This window comes from Numida meleagris, chromosome 2 (assembly GCF_002078875.1).
Source record: "Numida meleagris isolate 19003 breed g44 Domestic line chromosome 2, NumMel1.0, whole genome shotgun sequence".
NCBI lineage: Eukaryota > Metazoa > Chordata > Aves > Galliformes > Numididae > Numida > Numida meleagris.
The window spans coordinates 80080627-80101270 of NC_034410.1; the positions used below are offsets into that span (position 1 = coordinate 80080627).

Sequence of the window (20644 nt, forward strand, 5' to 3'; positions counted from 1 at the left end):
TGTGGCATCCAGCTGGTTTGTCAAATTCATCGCTGTGTAGTCAGCCATCCAAACATAGATTTGATTGAGAAACTCCTGGCCTGGAGAGTACTGGTTAAGGACAATGCGTAGTCTATAGTTGCCCTTGGGAAAGCCGTGTGGCATAACATCCAAGTAGTTAAGTGGTATAGAATCATAGAATCATAGAATTAGGTAGGTTGGAAAAGACCTACAAGATCATCCAGTCCAACCATGCCTCCCTGGGCAGCCCATTCCAGTGCCTGACCACTCTCTCAGAAAATAAGTACTTCCTAATGTCCAGCCTAAATCTCCCCTGGTGCAACTTGAGGCCATTCCACCTCGTCCTGTCACTAGTTACAAGAGAGAAGAGGCTGACCCCCAGCTCACTACAACCTCCCTTCAGGTAGTTATAGAGAGCGATAAGGTCTTCCCTGCACCTCCTCTTCTCCAGACTGTTCTCACTCTTTGGCAGTGAAGATTTTTGGATTCTGTAACTGCCACATCCAATGATCTTAAGAGCCTGCAAAAGGAGAGTATAGGTGGTGGTTAACAGAGACCTAAGAGAGAACACCAAGTAGGCATGCAAATTTCATCGTATGCACTTAGAAGGACTGCTCTGAATAGAAGTTTCCATAACATAGCCAGCATTGATGATGTAGGTTACACGAACAGGCAGATTGGCTGGAGGCCTCACTAGCCTCCAGCATGATCCTACAAGCTGTAGACTTACTGATACAAGCTGATTGCCCACAGACTAGCATGAGTGAAAGACAGATAGCATGGTGTCAAGGAACAATAACAACCCACCAGGATCAGCTTGAAGGGAGTACTGGGCAGTTTTCTACCAGCTCCACTCAGGTATCTACTAAGGTGGTCATTTAAATGCTGAAGCACTCTCTGCTTATCCTTGCATGTAAGTGACACGCTGTCATCCTAGTAGCGCCTGTGTGTCTCCTAAATCTCAAATATTTTATTTTGTGATGAGAAATGATGTCACAGACAAGGCTCTGTGACTCTAGGAGAGTCTCTATCTCACCCACTGCTATTGATGAGGACTGTGTGGGGGAATGGATGAGGTTGGCAAAGGGGGGCAGTCACAATAATAATTCGGTCCCCATTACAACTCTTTATATAATTACTGTCATGACACATTGTTCCCAGTCTCCAGAAAGGAAGGAAAAATTAGTTTGAAGCCAGTTTAAGTCCATTGCTCTCTTTGAAATTCTTTTGTTAGTTTAATTTTCATACTCTTTGTTGGGCTGAACCATACATAACCTTCTCTTCCCTCCATGCTTGTCTGGATGACCCTCTTTTAATAAACTCTGGGAAAAACATTTCCACTACAAGATGTTGCACTCATTTCTCATAGCTATTTCTCTTTAAAAAAAAAGCCACTCTCTCAGGTCCCCTTTTTGCTGAGGGGAAAAAAAAAAAAAAAAAAAAAACTTTGCTACAACTGTGACCAGTCACTCCCTACACCATTTCCTGAATTTCAGGGGCACCTTGTCCTTGCCAGTCTCTTCTGAACATTTTTCCATGTTAGGTCAGTCACACCTAGAGAAGACTTAGGGGATTTTTTCAACACCTGATAGGAAAGTGCAAACAGAATGGGGCCAAACTCTTTTCAGTGATGTCCAGTGGAAGGACAAGAAGCAATGAGCCCAAACAGAAAGAAGCAAGGCTCCACTGGGCAGCACTTCTTTACTCTGTGAGTGACAAAGCACTGGCACACGTTGTCCAGAGAGCTTGGGGAATCTTTCTCCTTAGGGATCTTCAGTAGCCATCTGTGTCCCTGAGGACGTGGCTATAGATGTCTCTGCTTGAGCAGGGAGACTAGATGGACCTGGAGGTTCCTTTTAAACTCAACAATTCTGGGACTCTGTGATTCCTCATGTAACGCTATGTAACGGAAAAACATGCTTGACTGCAAGACTAAACCTTTGCTGAATGACTGCAGAAGGAACAGAGTTCTCCATTTCCATGCTAGGACATGTAAGGAATTAAAGGTTTCCTGGTAGCTGCGCAAACAGCAGGATGGGAAGTGTGAGCAAGCTGTGTCACAGCTACATAAGAGACAAGAACCATGATGTAGCACAAAGTGTTCATCTGAGATTGCTCATGTCTGTGTTAGATACTGGCAGTGCTGCAGAGTGATGACGTCTTATGTGCCCAGCAGATAAAAAGGCTGTATGAGGAGTCAGAGGAGCATGGGGGTTAGCGGGCCTTTAAAAACGAACATGCTAATTCTGGGTAAAGGACCATGTGATTTGATGGGTAGGAATTTTATTTGTTTGAATTTGAACTTTACAGTAGAAGAGACCTAAGACACAGAGGCCATTTCCTGTCATATTTAGAATATTGGTACAAATTTGCCTCTCCGTTTATGAGCTTACAATCACAACTAGGTGTTCAGACTGCTTCATAGCAAGATTTTAATAATTTCACTCTAGATTTAGAATGTCATAACTTAAACCTCTGGAAAATGAAACATACCATCTAAGGTGTCATCTAGTCACAGTTCTCTTTGGTCAGTGAGCAAGCAAGCTCTCCTAAAGGTAAGTTATCCGACTGTTTTCAGTACGCTGGCTAAAATTAGGTGAATCACTCATCACTGGTGATAGAAGGAGCCCCTGTATCAGGCTTAGGTTAGCCATTAACTTTTAGAGCTTTTAAAGCAATTTAAGCAAGATAAATCTCACCCTTAGGATCAGAAAATCTTCACTCCACCCGCTAGAGTTGCAAAAAAAATCTTGTTTGCCCCAACAAGCTTAAAGACCTTTAGAACAAAAGACCAAACACATAAAAAACATCATAAATATGCCATTAGAAGAGAGCAGGGGAGAACAGACACAGACAATCTCATAAATATTAGGGAAGCAGAAATTGTTCCTGGTGAACGTGTCCACAGGATCTTAAGAAGTCATGGAAATTGTGCTGAATAACCAAACTGGTGCTTTTATTTTTCTAGATTCTTTAGTTCTTCCTGCTAACAAATGTTTCCCCTTTTGATGACACTGTGAAGTCTGGCTTCTTAGAAACTTAGGCAGTCAGTTCCTTGTTCTATTAGTCCACTTTTATATTTCTTAATTTAGGCATAATTTCTCTTTTTACAATTTTGCCTTGTGGTTTGCCTTTATTTCCAAAAGACAACTGTTCTGCCTTAAGTATTTATTAAATATGAAATTCTTCTCGGTGCTTCCTTCTCATTTTTGTCTGCAGATTATATCTACCATTTTGTGGCCTAATAGAGCCTTGTGTGTATTCAGAAGTCCTCTATTTGGGTACCTCAGTACTTTGTTAAATTAAGATGACATATGGCCTTATTTCCATCTAGAGGAATGTGACTGGAGTAAACAGCTTTCAGTCAACAAAATATTTCCATATGTACTATCACAGAACCTTATTCTCCGCCTTTTGTTTATATTTTCCGCCTTTTAGTATACCCTCTTTACAAGTGAGGAAAACTGAGATATAAAGAGATGGAGCTACTTGTATTTTGTTAAACTGAAATTCATTGCAAAGCTAGGTGGGTATGAAATCAAATCTGCTGGGTCCAGAGCTATTGGGTCCAATGATTCTTGATTCTCAGCAGACATGAGTACTGGCAGTCTCTTTTTGAAAAAATATGTAAAGACTGGAATATATTTTAGGAGTTCACATTTTTGCTCAGAAACAATGTGATCTCTTGTTTGGACAGTGTCTCAAGACCACAACTAACACCTTCCACAAGAAATAATTACAACGAAGAAACTTCCTGCTTTATCTTTTTAAAAAATGCATCAATGTAATTATTAAGTATGCATAGTCTAGTGCTCCCTAGCAGCTTTAACTGTGAATCGTCATGACGCATTTCATAGTAAATTAAAGAAACACCAAACCACCAGATTTCCAATCTTTAAACATCAGTTTACTCAGATAACCTAGGGTCAAAATCGCTAAAAGCTTAACTCATAAATTTACGGCTATTGCATGGCATGCCCACAGAATGTATTTTTGTTCGTCCTTATTAAATACAATCAATTTCAACAATCTTTCATTTATTTCCTTTGGGCAATATGTAACTCAAAAAATTGAATGTTTCAGAAAGTTATATGTGTGTAAAAAGAAAGTTTTATAATGAATGTATTCTTGCAGCCTTCCTATAACAGGTGGTATCATTTCTCTGCTAAAATATTTTAGTAACAGTATGAAGACACAAAGCTGAATTCAAAGCATTATGTATAAAAATATACCTCCTTTTGAAGATACCAATGTATTTTTTCTAAAATATATCAATAGGTCACTCCAAAAGTAATGTCTTATTTTGATAATTAATATCCATTTAACATCTCCCTGGTGGAAGAGTCCTGCCTTTCAGCCTCTCCTCGTATAAAATATGATCCAGTCCCTTATTGTCTTTGCTGACCATTTCTGGACTCATTCAAAGCCCTATCCTTCTTGCATCGGAAGCCTGGAACAGTCCTGAGCACTCACAAAGTGTTTCACTAGAGTTGAGGTGAGACTCCTGACCTACTCATAATGCTCTTTCTAACACAATCCAGAATGCCACTGGATCTATTCGTGGCAAGAGCACATTGCTGACTCACATCCTGCTTGTTCACAGTGCTGCCTTCCAGTTCCTTGGCCCTCCAGCATGTACTGATGCCTGGGGCTACTCCTCCCAGTTTTCTGTTCTCTTTATCAAACTTCATGAGATTCCTTTCTACTCATTTCTCTGGCCTGTCCAGGTCTCTCTGAATTTCAGCACATCCATTTTCCATGGCCTAGGCCGTAACTGAACATGATCTAGAGTACTGATGGAGTAAGTAGGATGGGTCTACACTTGTTCACTTTTTCTAGTATGGTAATGGCAACCCACTTTAAGAAACAGTAGGAACATCAGGGGAAATACTATATGTCTCAGCTAATGACTAAAAGGATCACAAAACAAAGACATGAAGGCAATCAAAATATTATTTTTGTAAATTAAATAGCATTACATTCTGCTTAGTGTGTGGATTGATGTTTCTTATTTGCCAGGAAAATAAAAATTCAGGAGTAGATTGCAGAGCACTGCCTTATCAGTCACTTGCATTTGTTCATGCTCAAAAAATAGTTGTAGTTGCCCAATCATCATTTTAGGCAACCATATTTTGACTTCTCTTGTCCCAGTTTGTATTTTTTTTTTTTGAATGAGGATACTGGGATATGAACTGTTGTGTAAAGCATATTGAGAGGAGTAAGTTGAAGAAAAAAAAAATTCTGAGTAACATTCATGACATTTTTACCTAATTATCCACCAAGCTCATGAAAGTACTCTCTTGTGCATAATTGAGATTGTTTGTTTGAGCAAGAAGCAATAAGAAAAAGTAAGAATGCCAGTCTGAATATTGCTTTTAATAAAAAATAGAGATTAAAACACTAATGAATTCTCTGATGATTCTACTGTGCACTTTTTATTTGAATCATCTTACATAGTCTAGAAATCTGAAAGAAACAGCATCCCAAAGCTACTTTTGTATAAACTAGACTTCTTGAATAACATTTCTGTTATGAATTTTCACTCACAGAACCACTGCATGTTACAGAGAATTGGTTTTCAACCTCTTATGTTCTTTATTACATTATATAGGAACAAAACTTCCCTGTAGACAACTCATGAAACACTTTTATTATTCAAAGATCAGACTGATTTTTCACTAAAAAAAAAATAACTCTGAATCAGTTTATGACATTTGTTTTTGTTCATTATTTATTTATTATTTGTTTTTATTTTATTATGGAAGTACTTTAAAATCAGAATGACTAAGTGGCAAAGGAAAGGACTTGATACTGTAAAGCAGAGTGGCATGTAAAATCAAAAGAATGCATGTAAATAAAAAAATCCTGAGGTATTTGTTTTTTGTTCTTTGGGTTTTTTTTTTTTTTTCCTTTTCGTAAATCCTCAGTTGCAGAGAAAAAGTAATAAGTCTGTATCTGTCTGTCCTATTATTCACAGTACAGCAAACCAAAGTGTCAAACCATCTTTCACAAGATACCTTTAATCAATCTGAGATGTATATAGCAGATGACTTCTATCTGTACAAAACAAGGAAGAAGGAAGATCTATTTACAGCACTAACTGTTCTCATAAACGGAGTTTTAGATCACTCAGTTGACACTACTGGTACCAGAATTTTTGTGTCCTAATAATTCCACAGAATCTGATTAGGTTTTTTTTGTTCAGATCCTTCTACATTTCAAATTCATGAGCTCATTCAGTCATAGTTCTACCTGCCCTAAGGCTGATTGTACTCTTGACCAGAAATGAGCAATCACTGAAAGCACTGTATAAAGACTTTTCAGGGTGGGTGTACTTCAATTTGGCCAATGGGCCATGCTGGAGCACCTTTTATATCTAGAAACTTTTATGACTGCAGCTAGAGAAATCAGAGCTGCAAGGCTTCATTGAGTTAATCTAAAACATCAATCCTTACTAAAGGAAAAGGATAAGGAGAAGTAAGCCCTAGGTAGGTCCTTTGCAGCTGGAGCATCTCTGTCACTTACTAACCACTCACACGTCTAAAACAGACAGCTGAATTTCATAAATTGAAATTTAAAATTAATAAAGGATATTCCTGAAAACATTTAATAAGATCACCACAGAAAAATAATCAGCAATCTCTCTTGAAATTGGAATATACAAAACTAATAACTTCAAGAGTATTAATTTTATTTTCATGTTGAAAGTATACTTTTAACACATGGGCTATTATGAAAGCACTGGCTCCAAACAAATACAAATCTCTAATTTAAACTGAGCCACATTGAGTGACTTAAATGTTTAATATGCTCAGAAAAGCACTGTGATACATTTTGAAATATGGAGTCTCACCTTGCTTATATTCAAAGGGTTTTGTTTGTGTTTTTCAAGTTTGTTCTTATTATATTATATGTGTTGTTCTTATTATATATTATAGCTGAATCTTTTCTGAAGAATTTGAATATTCAAGGAATACAGTCTTATTCAGTGGTAAAAACATTGTCATTTACTTTTTCTTTATGTGTAGTTCCAGAATCATGTTATTTAATTCCCAGTCTTTTGTGGAATATTACAGCATAATCACTTCTGATTCAGAAGCCTTGTAAAACTGAGTATGTTCACCCAGAATTTACACATACAAACATGTGACTCGCTGATGCTAGAATAAAAATCAATGGATTATTAATATTATGGAAATGCCAAAAACAGGCCCAGGATTGGATTGAGAGTGTTGAAAATGAATTGCTGACAGTAGAAGATACTCCAGGAAGACATAATACTGAAGATGGACAAAAATAGCAATTATTCTTGCTGAACTTTATTGACTCTCAGGAAGGAAGGTTTACATTGACTGAGGAAAAAGAGACAATCTAGCGTGTGTCACTGAAAAATAACTGAAAAATAAATAATAAAAAATAAAGGTGTAGGAAGAAAAGCTTTTAGAATGCAGGAAATAAGCTTACTTATATAGTACTCATCTAAAATAGGTATAGCCATAGCTCAGAGGAGAAAATACCATTTTTAGGTATAAAAATAACATCTAAAATATCTGATTATATATAGAAAATTTATAGTTTTTTATATGCTGTCCTAGTTTCAGATAGGATACAATTATTTTCTTCACAGTGTCTGGTATGATGCTATCTTTTGGGCTTTAGGAGAAAAAAATATCAGTAACATACTGATCTTTTAATTGTTGCTGTGCAGTGTTGAACAGAACCAAGGAAGTTTCAGATTCTTGTACTGTTTTGCCTGCATGGAGGCTGGGGGGGCACATGGATCTGGGAGGAGACAGAACCAGGACAGCTGATCTAAACTGGCCACAAGGGATATTCCATACCATATGACATCATACAAAACTATAAAACTGGGAGCAGATGACTGGGCTGAGGGGGCTGCCACTGCTCAACACATTCACTAGTTGCGTGCATCAAATTTGATAAATCAGAAAATGTCTTCTACAGATATATATGTCTATATTCTATAAGTAATTACTGGTACCTTGCCAAAATGTTTTAAATTAACCTATGTCAGTTTCTGGTAATAGGAGCATACTGTACAGAAGGAAGCCCTAAAATCCTGTGCAGGGTCTGTTACCGAACTCCAACAACCCTCTTCGTATTACCCTTGCACGTAGAGAACCTAAACCTGGTTCCTGGCCAGCAACTGCTCGTAGCATCAATATGATGAGCAGCAAAATGGCATTTATTGGTAAAAGCTATAGAACTATATAGTATTTCTTATCTTTTTACTAGACTGTTCCAGAAGCTCATGCAGGCTCCTGGCCAATCATATTGAATCTCCCGCTTCTGACCTCTCACTTCCGGAAGGCCATATACAGTGCTGTTATACACCTTGTTATGAAAACAAAGAAGGACAGCCTCTCCTTACGACACGGGTTCAAGTAAAGTAGGTGAACCAATAGTAAGCATATGGGGAAGGGCCTTAACGCGTTACAACCCGAATGCCCCGTAACACGCCTACTACAACAGGTCTATACCTTTCTTTAGAGTTATTTGTGTTGATTCTTCAGAGATCTTACAGGGTTTCCATTATAATTAGCTGGCTTCTTGGGAGAGAAACCTATGGTGCACAGTTGGCTTACTCCTAAAAAAACAGTGGAAAAGAGTGAAAAGGAGTTAAGCTTCCTTATGAAGTACTGATAGTTCAAACAGATGATCTTGGCCAAAATCATCCTGTATAAGACAGGACTAGAAGAGAGAGGATTGTGTTTTTCAGGACTTCTTTTAGAGGGTGGGTGCAGTTACAAAGGACTTGGTAGTCTCCAAGGGCATTACATAAACCAAAGAGAACAGAGTAATCCCACACACCATGGAGAGGGCAGCCCTAGAGTGAGTCATTCAAAGAAGGATCTGCTCTATTATGACTTCATGAGAGAAAACATAGGGTGGTTTTAAGGTCAAGCAATCATAGAATCATAGAATGATTTGGGTTGGAAAGGGCCTTTAAGATCATCCAGTTCCAACCCCCTGCTATAGGCAGGGACACCTTCCTCTAGACAAGGTTGCTCATAGCCCCATCCAGCCTGGCCTTGAATGCCTCCAGGGAGGGGAAATCCACAACCTCTCTGGGCAACCTGTTCCATTGTCTCACCACCTTCACAGTAAAGAATTTCCTCCTAATATCTAGTGTAAGCAATGGCTAGAAAAAATTCTGATACCATGAGCAAAGGTTCTTTTATTCCTCATAGATCTAGAAAATGGTGCTTCATTTATTCCCTTTAAAGAACATTACGTTTCAAAAATCACCTTATAGAAGCCACACCAGTAATAAATATAGAGATGATTTGTTTGATCAAGCAATTATGTAGCTTTTCTTTTCTTTGAAAATTGCACAACAGTAATTTATTTGTATAGCATATCCATGATGTATAGTTGAAGAAAGGGTTTATAAACTGACATGCCTAGTACATAAAAGTTTTAAACAGAGATTTAACTCTTCGAGTATTTCACTGAAATATCTTGAGATTTAAAAGATTCTTTTAACTTGATATTCTACACTTGATATATAACTGAATTTGCTAATGGACCTGTCTTTCCCTCATTAATAAACACAAAGTTGTAGGAAACAGTCCTATTTAACAAATAAACTGTACAGATGTATAGTTCCCTCTTCACACTGTGGTCACAGGTAATCTCACCTGGAACCAGTGGGATTTGCTAAGTCACCTTTACTCACCTTGGTATTAAGTTCTAAGTAAACAGAGCATCTACTTTTGCATCTCAAGCAGAAATTTGGAGATAGTTCCTTTGTGAAAAAGGTAGGCATGCTTTCCCTGAGTTCCACGACAATATATGTTGAAATCTGTAAACTAAAAGTATTAGTACCTGGGTTGAAATGCCTGCACATCACATAAACTGTCATGGTACCACTTGGTGCCTGAAAGTGTTACAGGAGCAGCTGTAATTTATTTCTCAGATAGTAGTTCAGAAAAATACTACTGGTGTAGGATACTAATCCTCATAGAAAGCAAGGCAATAAAGCCACTAGTATTAATATTTCCTAAAATCTATTGTGATAAATCAACTGAATTTTGTTATAAAAATGTAAAACCACAGTGACTGGTTTTACTCTGATGTATCTAGTATAGCACAATATTACTCCAAGCTGAAGATATTATAGTCATTTTTATTCAAAGAATGTATATTGTTTTCCCTCTAGAAGATGCCTCCAACTTGATCTTTTTTTAATCTTTGTTTGGTTGACTATATACCTGACAAAACTCTTTGCTTCATGTTGCAGTATAGGCATTGCCATTTCACGAATGTGTGCAGATACAACTCATTAGTTGACATGAGTGAACTGAGTGTAAATTTGTACTGTATTCTGAATAAACAGTGTGAAAGATAACATTAATCCAAGAAAGGGACGTGCTACTTAATTTGATTTTCTCTTACAATATCTAATCTGTAACCAATTACATTTTTCTTCATTCCTTTGCACATATCTCAGTTTACTCTCTAAAGATTAAAGTTTCTGTTAGGAGTAGCAGAAAAATGCAAAGAGCCAAGTAGCCACAATAGTCTTTTAAACCATATTGTAAATTAAAACAAACAAAGAAACCAACCAACCAACCAAAAATTCCTATCTATCCTTGTTTCTGTTGATCTTTCTTTTTTTTTTTTGTTTTGTTTTTTTTTGCATATTCCTGAAGTCACCTTGTTGAAAGATATCAAAATAATTTTGTCTTCTCTTTATTTGAAAAGAACTCAATGGCAGGTTCAGTTATCATAGCCTCCCCTGCTGAGGTTTTTGACTGCTTAAGCAATTACTCAAGGTTTCTTATTCTGAAATGGGGGCACTAAAATTCTGTCTTACTGACCTCCCTATTTATTTCTCCAAACTCTGGTTACATTGTGCCTCCAAAACAAAACAAACAAAACAAACAACAACAAAAACGAAACCAACAAAACCCCTATACTATTCAAACTTCTTGAACAATACTCTTCTTTATGTTTATTCTCCAGGCTTACATTTGCTTTTCCTTTTTTCATCCCCTGCCTTTAATCTTCCTCATATGAACAGGAACAAGAAAGAGTGAAGGTGAAGGATGGTATCTGAATTAATGGTATTGTTGATGACTTTTCCTTAAGAACTCTGTGAAAGAGACTTGCTCAGAGAATGAAATACAGGACCTAGAAGATGGATTTAAGTGACAGACTATGACTTGTACAGAGACGGATGGTCACCTTAGCCGTTCATATAATGAAAGGGTCTTTTGTGAGAACAATGTTAAAAAAAGAAGATACAATCTTCAGACATCTTCCTAATTAAGCCATGCATTCTAGAAAGTGGGTAAGATTTCCTACTCTGAATGCAATGGGTAAGTTGAAAGATACGTTGGATAAATTTAAATCTGTGACTAACTTCAATCTAGCTTGTGCAAGTTCTGTTTAAATTTTTTTTTCTAAAAACAAAATTTTTGGCCCATGCAAAATTTGTATGACTGTGAATGTTCTATGTCCAAGAAACAGCTCCCCTGCACTGGCCTTTCTTTCTCACAACAATGCTAAAGACAGCAAAGATTATATAGAACAGATTGCACTTATAGTTACCTAAATAGTAGTATTAAAATAACTGTAACTTAGTTATTATCAGACATCAAGTTTTACATGTGGTGCTAGAATTAATATCACTCTCCTCAAATCTGTGGAACACAGCACTGGTAGATAGAAGCACTTTCTCTTCAAAGACACCTACAGTATAGCCAACGTAATCATCATTTAAAAGTCTAGGTGTACAGCAAGTTTGCTTATGAGTGTCTTTTCCCTTAGGAAACAAATGCAAGATCTTACTGAACAATCTTCCACTATAACTGCATTTGGCTAGGTCTGTAATCAAGTCTACGTTGTTATCTGATATATCAACATCAATTTTGAAATGTGATGTCTTTTTTTTTTTCCCCAACTATATGAAAAGCGACATTCCATACCTTTGAAATACTAGTAGGACAAAAAAATAATAATTTAAAAAATTGAAAATAAATAAAGATATACATAAAATAAAAATCTTTCTGATAGGCAGGAAGAGACCCAAGAAGGTCAGAAGAATCTGCCTCTACATATTGTCCTGAAAGTGAAAAATTCCTGACATATCTGTGTTTCCCTATGTCTTCATTCCAAGACGGTGTTAATTTATTTGATGTACGCTGCAAGGTGTTAATGTAAAACCATTGGTAATCACCAGTAAAAACAAGTTTGGGTGTAAGAATCCAACCACTGGTAGCTGTAATTTTTATGTAGAGTACATTATAATTGAGTCAAACATCTTCTTGTATTTATATCTAAGGAAAAGGAATGTTTTGTCCTGATGACATATAAAAACGTGTGCAAATTGAGACTTTTGTCTCCCCCAAAACAATTTGAGTCTCTTATCTAAATTAGACCAATGACAAGTGATCATGTAACCAAAAAAACTGACACTAATGAAGAAAACCAGGTTAGTATCAACATCTCTAAATCCACATGAATACTTTCATATTTTTACCAAAGAATTTTACAGTACAGTAACCTCCCATTTTTTGGCATTCTGATTTTCATAATGTTGTAGTTCTGACCAGTATGTTAGATTTTTTTGGAACACACCCTAATATGCTATATTGAGAGCAAAGAACTCCTGTTTTCTTTGATTATTATTGCATTTTCTGAAAACATTATATGACACAGAATATATTATTTATATACGCCAAGCCTTCACTGATAATCTCAAGAGACAAAAGTGCTTAGAAGCAAGCTTTGGGTAATGAAGTTTGCAACTGTTATAAAAATGTAATTATGTGCTGCAATCAGACATGATTGTTTAGTTTTGTTGTTGTTGTTCTCTTATATTAGATAATACCTGAGTAAAATTACTGGATATTTCAATTTTTTGTGTCCCCTATGTAGTGTTTTACGTAAATAAATTTATACATGTGCATATCCTCATACAAATATAAAACATTTCAACTATTAATTTAAATCAGGCAAGAATTTTCTGTTTGGGAAATATTTTTCCAAATTAAAATGATATCTTTTTGATTTGTGGGACAAATTTGGACATGCAGGCATGTGGCAGAAAAAATTTACGTGAGCATGAAGACGTGCCTAAGGACAAACAACTTCATCAGAAACAGCAGAGGAATATGTCGTCTACACATACATTGCCTGCCAATAATCTGTTTTGATTTGGTGATTTTTTGAATCATGGCAATGAACTGCTTTGCACCCAGGATACTTTAGATTTACAAGAATAGTTCTAGCTAAGTTCCTGTCTTAGGTTTAATGAAGTTCTCAGGATCTTTTTCCCATCTCTGACTTCATGTGGTGAGTACTTCATCTTTCCACTGACAAGAAGTCTATTTTATTACAGGCTAGGAAGATTTAAAGACTAATGTGAAGGATTCATATTTTGGAAACATTTGTGGCCCAAACAAGAATCAGAATACAAAAGGGAAAATTTCAAACAGTCCATAACCTGATTTGGATGCCAGGTAGTCTAACTTTGAGCTACTGAGTTCTGCAGGAAAGGAAGCAAAAGAATAATTTGCTATTGCAGAAGCATTTGTCTTCTTTTTTCATTTTATGTGTCATAGATATTGAGACATTTCATTACTGAAGTTGAAACCTGATAAGTCCTTTAAGGATCTTACACTTGAAGTATTCATAAACCCCTGAATTCTACAGAAGCAAGAGGAACAAGAAGTATAATGGATGACTTTTTATTAAGTACTCATTTTATTATTTTACTGCTTTTATTATTTTTTTCTCCATTCAATCAAAATCCTTGCGTGTGACAATTTGACCTGTGTTTTGCAGGGTATCAGACATAGATAAAGCCCCCCCCTTTTTTTTAATGTTGAGTAACACTTGTCAACAAGTTTTACCCATGTGAGTATCTCTGAAGAATATAATCTGGCTTTACTGATGTCTTTGCAAGGTACAAGGTGATGTTGTTAAAACAGCATTATTGCGTAGTAAATAAAAAATACAAAAGTAAAAAAAACTAATAGATAAATGCAATACAAACCTATTCTTCACACTAATTGATTAATATAGTTGACTAAAATGTATCTCCTAAGATTATAATATAATTTTTTTTCTGGTTCCGTCTTAAGATCATTGTCCAGCTAGGCAAACAGTTACAAAATCTAATTGTCTGACTTCTGTTTTTATATTTTCCATAGTGAGTAGTGTTACAAAATTTAATGTAGTCAACAAATGTATTCAATATGACAAATGTAATAAGGCAGAAATATTTGTTTCACAAGTCAGTCAACTGCTAACTGTTGTCGAGGCCAGAAAAAAACTGAGAGATAGCTCAGTGATAACAGCAGAGATTTTGTTGAATAGCAGCACTGTGCCTACAGAGAAAAAGTGAATAATTTTTGCAAATGGAGGCCTGCTGAAGTGCTCACTTTTTCCTTACAGGAATGATTGAACTCAGTCCTAGAGGATGTGCGTCTAAGTGTTAAGTAAACAGTAGCAGCCACTCAGTTCTTTAACGGATGTTTTTAAATGACTAGGAAGATGCCAGAAACATTTTCCTTCATCCATGGATGTAGCTTAAAAACTACTTCCCTCTGCCCATGAGTTTTTCTCATACACATACTGAAGAGGCTGACATCAAGGCTGGCTCTTGTAAGTCTTAATAGGTCCTCACCTCCAAAAAAATGTTGGTATTTGAAATAGAGAAAATGTTTCTAAACTTCACAACAGAAGTAACTAATAATTACAAGTGCTCCACTTCAAAGTCTCACCTGAGTTTTTGTTTGTTCTAGAGATCACTAAAACCACTAGGTCTGTTTATTCCAGTGCCACAAAATAAAGCCAGGTACATGTACTATGGCTTTATCTCCTGACTCCTAAATAGGCTTTATAAGCCAAGTAGCCCTCAAGCTGATTTTTTTCTTCTTTTTACAAGCAGTCTGTTCAAATGATCAGTATATGCTTCCACACATTGATCCACTGAAGATCTTAAAGCAACCTCGGTGGATGAATTTAAGAAAGCTTAAACTATGTTTCTTGCACCATCTCTTTTGTACAGATAAATAAAAGTATTTCTAACAGTAGTTTTCTAACATTTTCATGCTAAATCTTTTACAAGCAGGAAAAAACACCTTTACTTTTAAAAGGATGAAAAGATGTTTTAAGGTTCTGAAGGCTTTTTACTCACTGCAGTGACCTGTAATCCATAGAGTTTCTTATCACAAAAAAGATTTATATCCCATGATTTCAAAGATGCAGTGCTTTTTGCAGGTGCTATTGCAGTTGGAAAGACAGGAATGGTAATGTTTCACCACATCTGTAAAAGAGAGATAACTTGTTTGCTAAGTATTTTTATGTGCAAATTAATGGATTATATTAATCACTTCCAGGCTCAAATAGAGATTTAAAAGTACTTTCACCTAGTATATATCATCAGCTTTACTCTATCACATAGAGGTAAGACATAGAGTAAATTATATTTTGTGTATGTTTCTGTGTGTTCACAAATTCATATTAACATGTGGATTTGGAGACAAAAGGGTGAGAGAAATAGGAAAGTAACTACATCCTGTCTTCCGAGCATTTTGACTCTTCCTCTAGAGAAACATTCTCCCACTCACTGCTCTCTGAAAATACTAGGTCAGTGTATTGCAAGCCTCTATCCTGTTTATCTACATGCTTGGTGTCAGGCCTTGGGAATAATGTAGAGTTATAATGAAATCCTTCCTTTCAGTACTGTGCAAGCTTTCTGTTATTTTTTTTTTTTTCTGAAAACAGTATTTCTAGATTTCAGTGAATTATCCTTCAACAGTAATAACATGATTATGCCCTCATGATTTTGAAGGGTTTAACACTACAGTGTCTGTACAAAAGCTTTCTTTTCAGGGGAGAAAGGTCTTAATGTACTTACCTGTGGAGTCTGCATAAAATTTGAACAAGTAGAATGATAAACTGTCATTGAAGTCTTAATTCTGGTACTGATGGTTTCTGTGGATTTTTTTTAGCATAGTTGGTCCTATTCTAAGATATACTGCATCAATCCCTCTTAACAGCTGTAAATAGCTAACAGAGTAGAAGGCAAGAGGATGCCATGGTGGAGATAAGCCAGCCACAATGAAAATGGAGAGGTGATTTGTAGTTAATACCATAATACAGATATCTGGGATAGAGATGGGTCAGACAGTAGGTCAGAGGTATTATATAGCTTTGAAAATTAAAATATAGATGTTCTTGCAGGAGGGCTGTGCTCTTCCTGCTAGATCTTTAAAAGATTTTGCTCGTCCTACAAGAAACCTGTCTGAAGAATAATTTGAGATACCCTCTTCTCCTTCAGTATTCTTTATTTTCTCTGGAATATTCAGAGCAATTGGGAATAGCTTCCCTTATTTCTGTATTTAAGATACAAGCAGTGATAATGGTAATTTTTGTAAACCGTTTGGCTTATTCTCTGAAAGACTCTTCCACTGTCAAAAGTTATTCCTTGGAGAGGACATGAGGATGAAATGTTAGCTTGGAAAAGACCATCAAGATCATCAAGGCCTACTATGTACTACTGTATATTTGTTACTTAGTAAGAGGCCAACCTGGTCCTGTGGCACGCAAGTCATATTCTCCAGTGTGTGCAGCCATTTACTCAGGTACCAAATCCTGCCCTACTTATACTGGCCAGGTGGTCAGCTGCCAAAATGGAACAAGATGTCTGACTGGCTGAGCTCAGGGCGCTGTGATCCACAGTTCAGAATCTGGTTGGAGGCCTGTAGCTAGCACCTTTCCCCAGGGACTTGTACTGGGTTCAGTCTTGCTCAATATCTTCAACACTGACCTGCATGAAGGGATAGAATGCGTCCTCAGAAAGTTTGCCTGTTAAATGAATCTGGGAGAACAAACAAGGTAGCGCCTCATACCCCCACCCCCCCTCCACAGACTATACCTCTGTTGAAACATTCAAGAATGCTAAAGGGTTTTGCTTTTTTCCAGGTCTGTGTTTATGGGGTAGATGCTCAATTGGCCTCAGCTGTTGAACCAGGTGCCTGCTAGCAGTCCTTCTAAGGTGTCATCCTGTGACTGAATTCATTTTCCCCTTTGACTCTGTTCTATCTTTAATAAATTCTTTCTGCTTCAAACCACTCTACTTAGACCCTTTTCCTGCCTGTAGTTTTACTTTGTAGGTAAATACTGGAATTTCTTCTAATTCCAAGATAACTTTTTATTCTAACTTCTGCCAATGCATTAATCATTGAGAAACAGTATGATGCTGCTGAAATTAGAAAACAAACACACAAAAACCAAAACAAAAAAGTTAACATCTTGTTAAAATAAAATATTATCACCTTCATTAGGAACCTAGCAAATGTAGCAAGAATTAATATGTCATCTCAGTTTGCTGCTGCAAAACTGTGCTTCTCCTTGTCCTGTTCCACATCTGTACTAGTCAGGGCTATGAAAACCACACTATGTAGAACTGTGTCCTGTGGCTTGATTTTCTCGTGCATTAATAGTGTATTAAGAATATTTTTGCTCTACCTGATCCTCAATTACATTCTCTATCCCATCCCTCTAAAAATCATTCAGTCTTGTTATAACTAAATAATTGTCCTAATAAATGGAGGAACAACATTCTTTAAATTAAGTGCTTTTTACTTTCTTTCTGGTTTCTCTTTTTCATTATTTAAGCAATGCACAGTAATCTTCTTCTAGATTACTACATGTAGGTAGATCGATTCCTACACACAAATGCGTCAATGCCAATTTCTTCAATATTTTTCACATTATTTTGCATATGGAAAAACAGAAGTTCAGTTTTATTTTCTTGCATCTGTAAAGCATGTGTGAAATGTTATGCCCAACCTTAATCAAGTGAATCACCAGTTCCTCCAGCCAACACTTAAGACCTATCCTAGTAAACAAAAAATCCTTTTTTGTTCCTGCAGTAGTTCTGTATTGGCATTCTTTGGAAAGTCAAAAGAGGTTCTGACACCTGTGCCATTTTGAAAAAGCAAAGTATTTTTATCGTGTTTCTCATATTCTATGTTCTAAAATTCTATCATAAACCTCTTTAGAGTTCTTTTACTTGCAAAATTTTTCTGCTTAATAGAATAATGTAATCTATAAATAAGATTGTTTTGATTTTCCAACATATAGTAACTCTGCGTAGTCAGAAAGTACTGTACAGTTTTGCAGCAACAGCACTGAATAAAGCAAAAAAAAAAAAAAAAGACACAATTTCCATGAGCAGAATAAATGATATATGTGTATATATCAGGCTCAATGCATTGTGTTTTTAGCCTTCTAGACATACCTCTGCTCCTGCTGATCCTGCGCTATTGAGTCATTTATCTGGTTTGTTGGTACAATAGTACTTTCTTGTAATTTTCTTCAGTGTGACCAGAAGTGGGCTATCTGAAAGAAATGTGAATGAGCTGCAGGTAGAAGTTCAGCCAAAATTCACTTAGACTTCCCTAGTCCAACACCTCATCATTTAAGAGAACCTCTCTGGTTGCTGAAACATGATGAAGAGTGTCTTGACCAGCTCATCCACATAAATGGATGGATTGTGACCAGCTGAATACTGGCTTCAGTGCATTCAAAGTGAGAGTGCTACCTTCGAAATACTGCTTTCTATTAATATTAATATTATTAATAAATAATGCGAAGTTTGTGCTGGGTGGGTCCCACTAATGCTCACGCAGGAACAGAAAGAACACTGTATGCAAGTTGGTCAGGACCTATTGAACCAATATGAGACTGAAAGTGATGATTTCCTGGACTGCATTTTTACCAGTAACGAGACATAGTGTGACCGCAATGAGCTGGAGTCAAAATGGAAATTCACAGATTTGGGACAAATGAATTCCCCATTGAAGTAAAAGTTCAAGATGCAGCCCTCTGTGAGGGAGCCAATGTGCATTATCATTTGGGATAGGAAAGGGGTGATCCTTCTGGGTTTTCTGGAGCCCTGAAAAACTATTCACTCTGACCATTATATCATGACCCCGACTAAGCTGAAGACAACCTTTCTCTTGGAACATGATAATGGTAGGCCCCATACCAGTTCAAAGACTGTGGAGCACACTGCAAGTTTTGGCTGGACTGTCCTACCACACCCACTCCATAGTGTGGTTTTGGTGCCTTCTGACTCCTTTCTGTTTTGACCAATGAAGGATGGGCTGCATGAGCAACATTTTTCTTGCAATAATGCTGTCATAGCAGCTGTTAAAATTCCTATGGTGCAGATATGTATGAGTGCAGTGTGCAGGTTCTTGTTCACCACTGGTGAAAATGTATGGCTAACGGTGGCAACTGTGTTGTAAAATAGCATTTCGTAGCTGAGTATTTAATCTTTCAAATAGTATCATTGTGCTCTTTGTATCTATTGTAGTTTCCATGGTAATACATAGGAGGTATAACCTTCAGAACAACAGACATACATAATTTGCTCAGCTTTGCTATTTCTTGATACTCAAATGAGACCTTCCAGAAACATGTGATAATTGCAGTAGATAATATTTAATCAGTCCTGATTGGTTTGACATAAAAAAAAATGAAGTGTATAAAAATATATATACATAATCAAAACTTCATCTGCATTTGTCATTAGTATTAGCTATAAAATCTTTTGTGTCATGAGATTTCATTAAGTGTCACAGACCCTGAGAGCCTACTGAATAGTTTTGTAGTGGAAATGGTCAATGCTCTTTCACCTTGACTGTGTCAACTATTGAAATAAATGTACGTTAGTAATAATAATTGTCTACTCATTTAACCTTTCCAAATGTCATTTGAATTATAACTCTGGTCCTCAAAGTAAAGAACTTTAACTTGATGTTTCCTAGGGGAAAAATAAATGATCTATTCTTTGTTTGGCCTCCACAAATAGAAGCACAGCATTTGTCTTTACTGCGGTAACATCAAGTCTGTCTGATCTGGGTGATAAAAAGAAGAGATTATCTATTCCTGTCTATCATTTTTGGCAAACTGTTGAACTTTTCATAAAAATAGAAAGATAAATCATGGAAGTTATTATTGTCTTTGTCTTAATCTTTCTAATGGATCATTGTAATTTTTGATGTTCTCTAGAAGGTCAGGGAGGTCACCACTGAAGGAGAGCAACCTTGCTTTCTTACTGAATGTTAAATTCCAGTCTTTCACACATTTTCATATAGAGTTTGCACAAGGGATTAAACTACTGGTGAATCATAGGAGTCTTACTGATCAGTTGGTAATGGCTTTGTCATCTTACAAGCCCTCAAAAGTGGAGATTGATATGAGTGGATCTGTATAGCTTATGGAGAGTGCTCCCATCTCTAATTATAAAGTTATTTTACATGAATTTACAAGTGTTTAATTGCAAAACCAGTGTGCAAGCCAGTATGCAAATGTCTTAATGCTGCCTGTTGTTTATGATCAATATAGACTGGAGAATTCAATGATAAAGCTAAAAAAAAAAAAAAAAGATGGCAAATACAGCAACAGATATGATAGTATAGGAAATAGCCATTAATCACAAATTACTGTGTAATGTGTTAATCCGTTTTTTTTTTTCTCCTTTCAAATGAGGAAAATTAAAGATTTCTCTAGGAAAAGGAAGTGATTTAGATATAGCAATGAACCATGAGATAAATAGCTTGTAAGTGTGTGGAAAAATACTGAAGTTTACAAA

At 36.3% G+C, this 20644-nt stretch overlaps 1 long non-coding RNA gene across 3 annotated transcripts in view; it reads right to left on the bottom strand.

Annotated features, from left to right (window-relative positions):
- The window catches only part of LOC110394853, a 47086-nt gene continuing 41600 nt past the window's right edge, over positions 15159-20644 (bottom strand). For 2 of the 3 annotated variants that reach the window (XR_002435967.1, XR_002435969.1), the window contains exons 5-7: positions 18284-18384; positions 16569-16807; positions 15159-15301 (exon numbers count right to left, since the gene is read on the bottom strand). This is a non-coding gene — a long non-coding RNA (uncharacterized LOC110394853). The remainder of the gene's footprint in view (positions 15302-16568; positions 16808-18283; positions 18385-20644) is intronic. The other variant, XR_002435968.1, reaches the window with a different exon arrangement.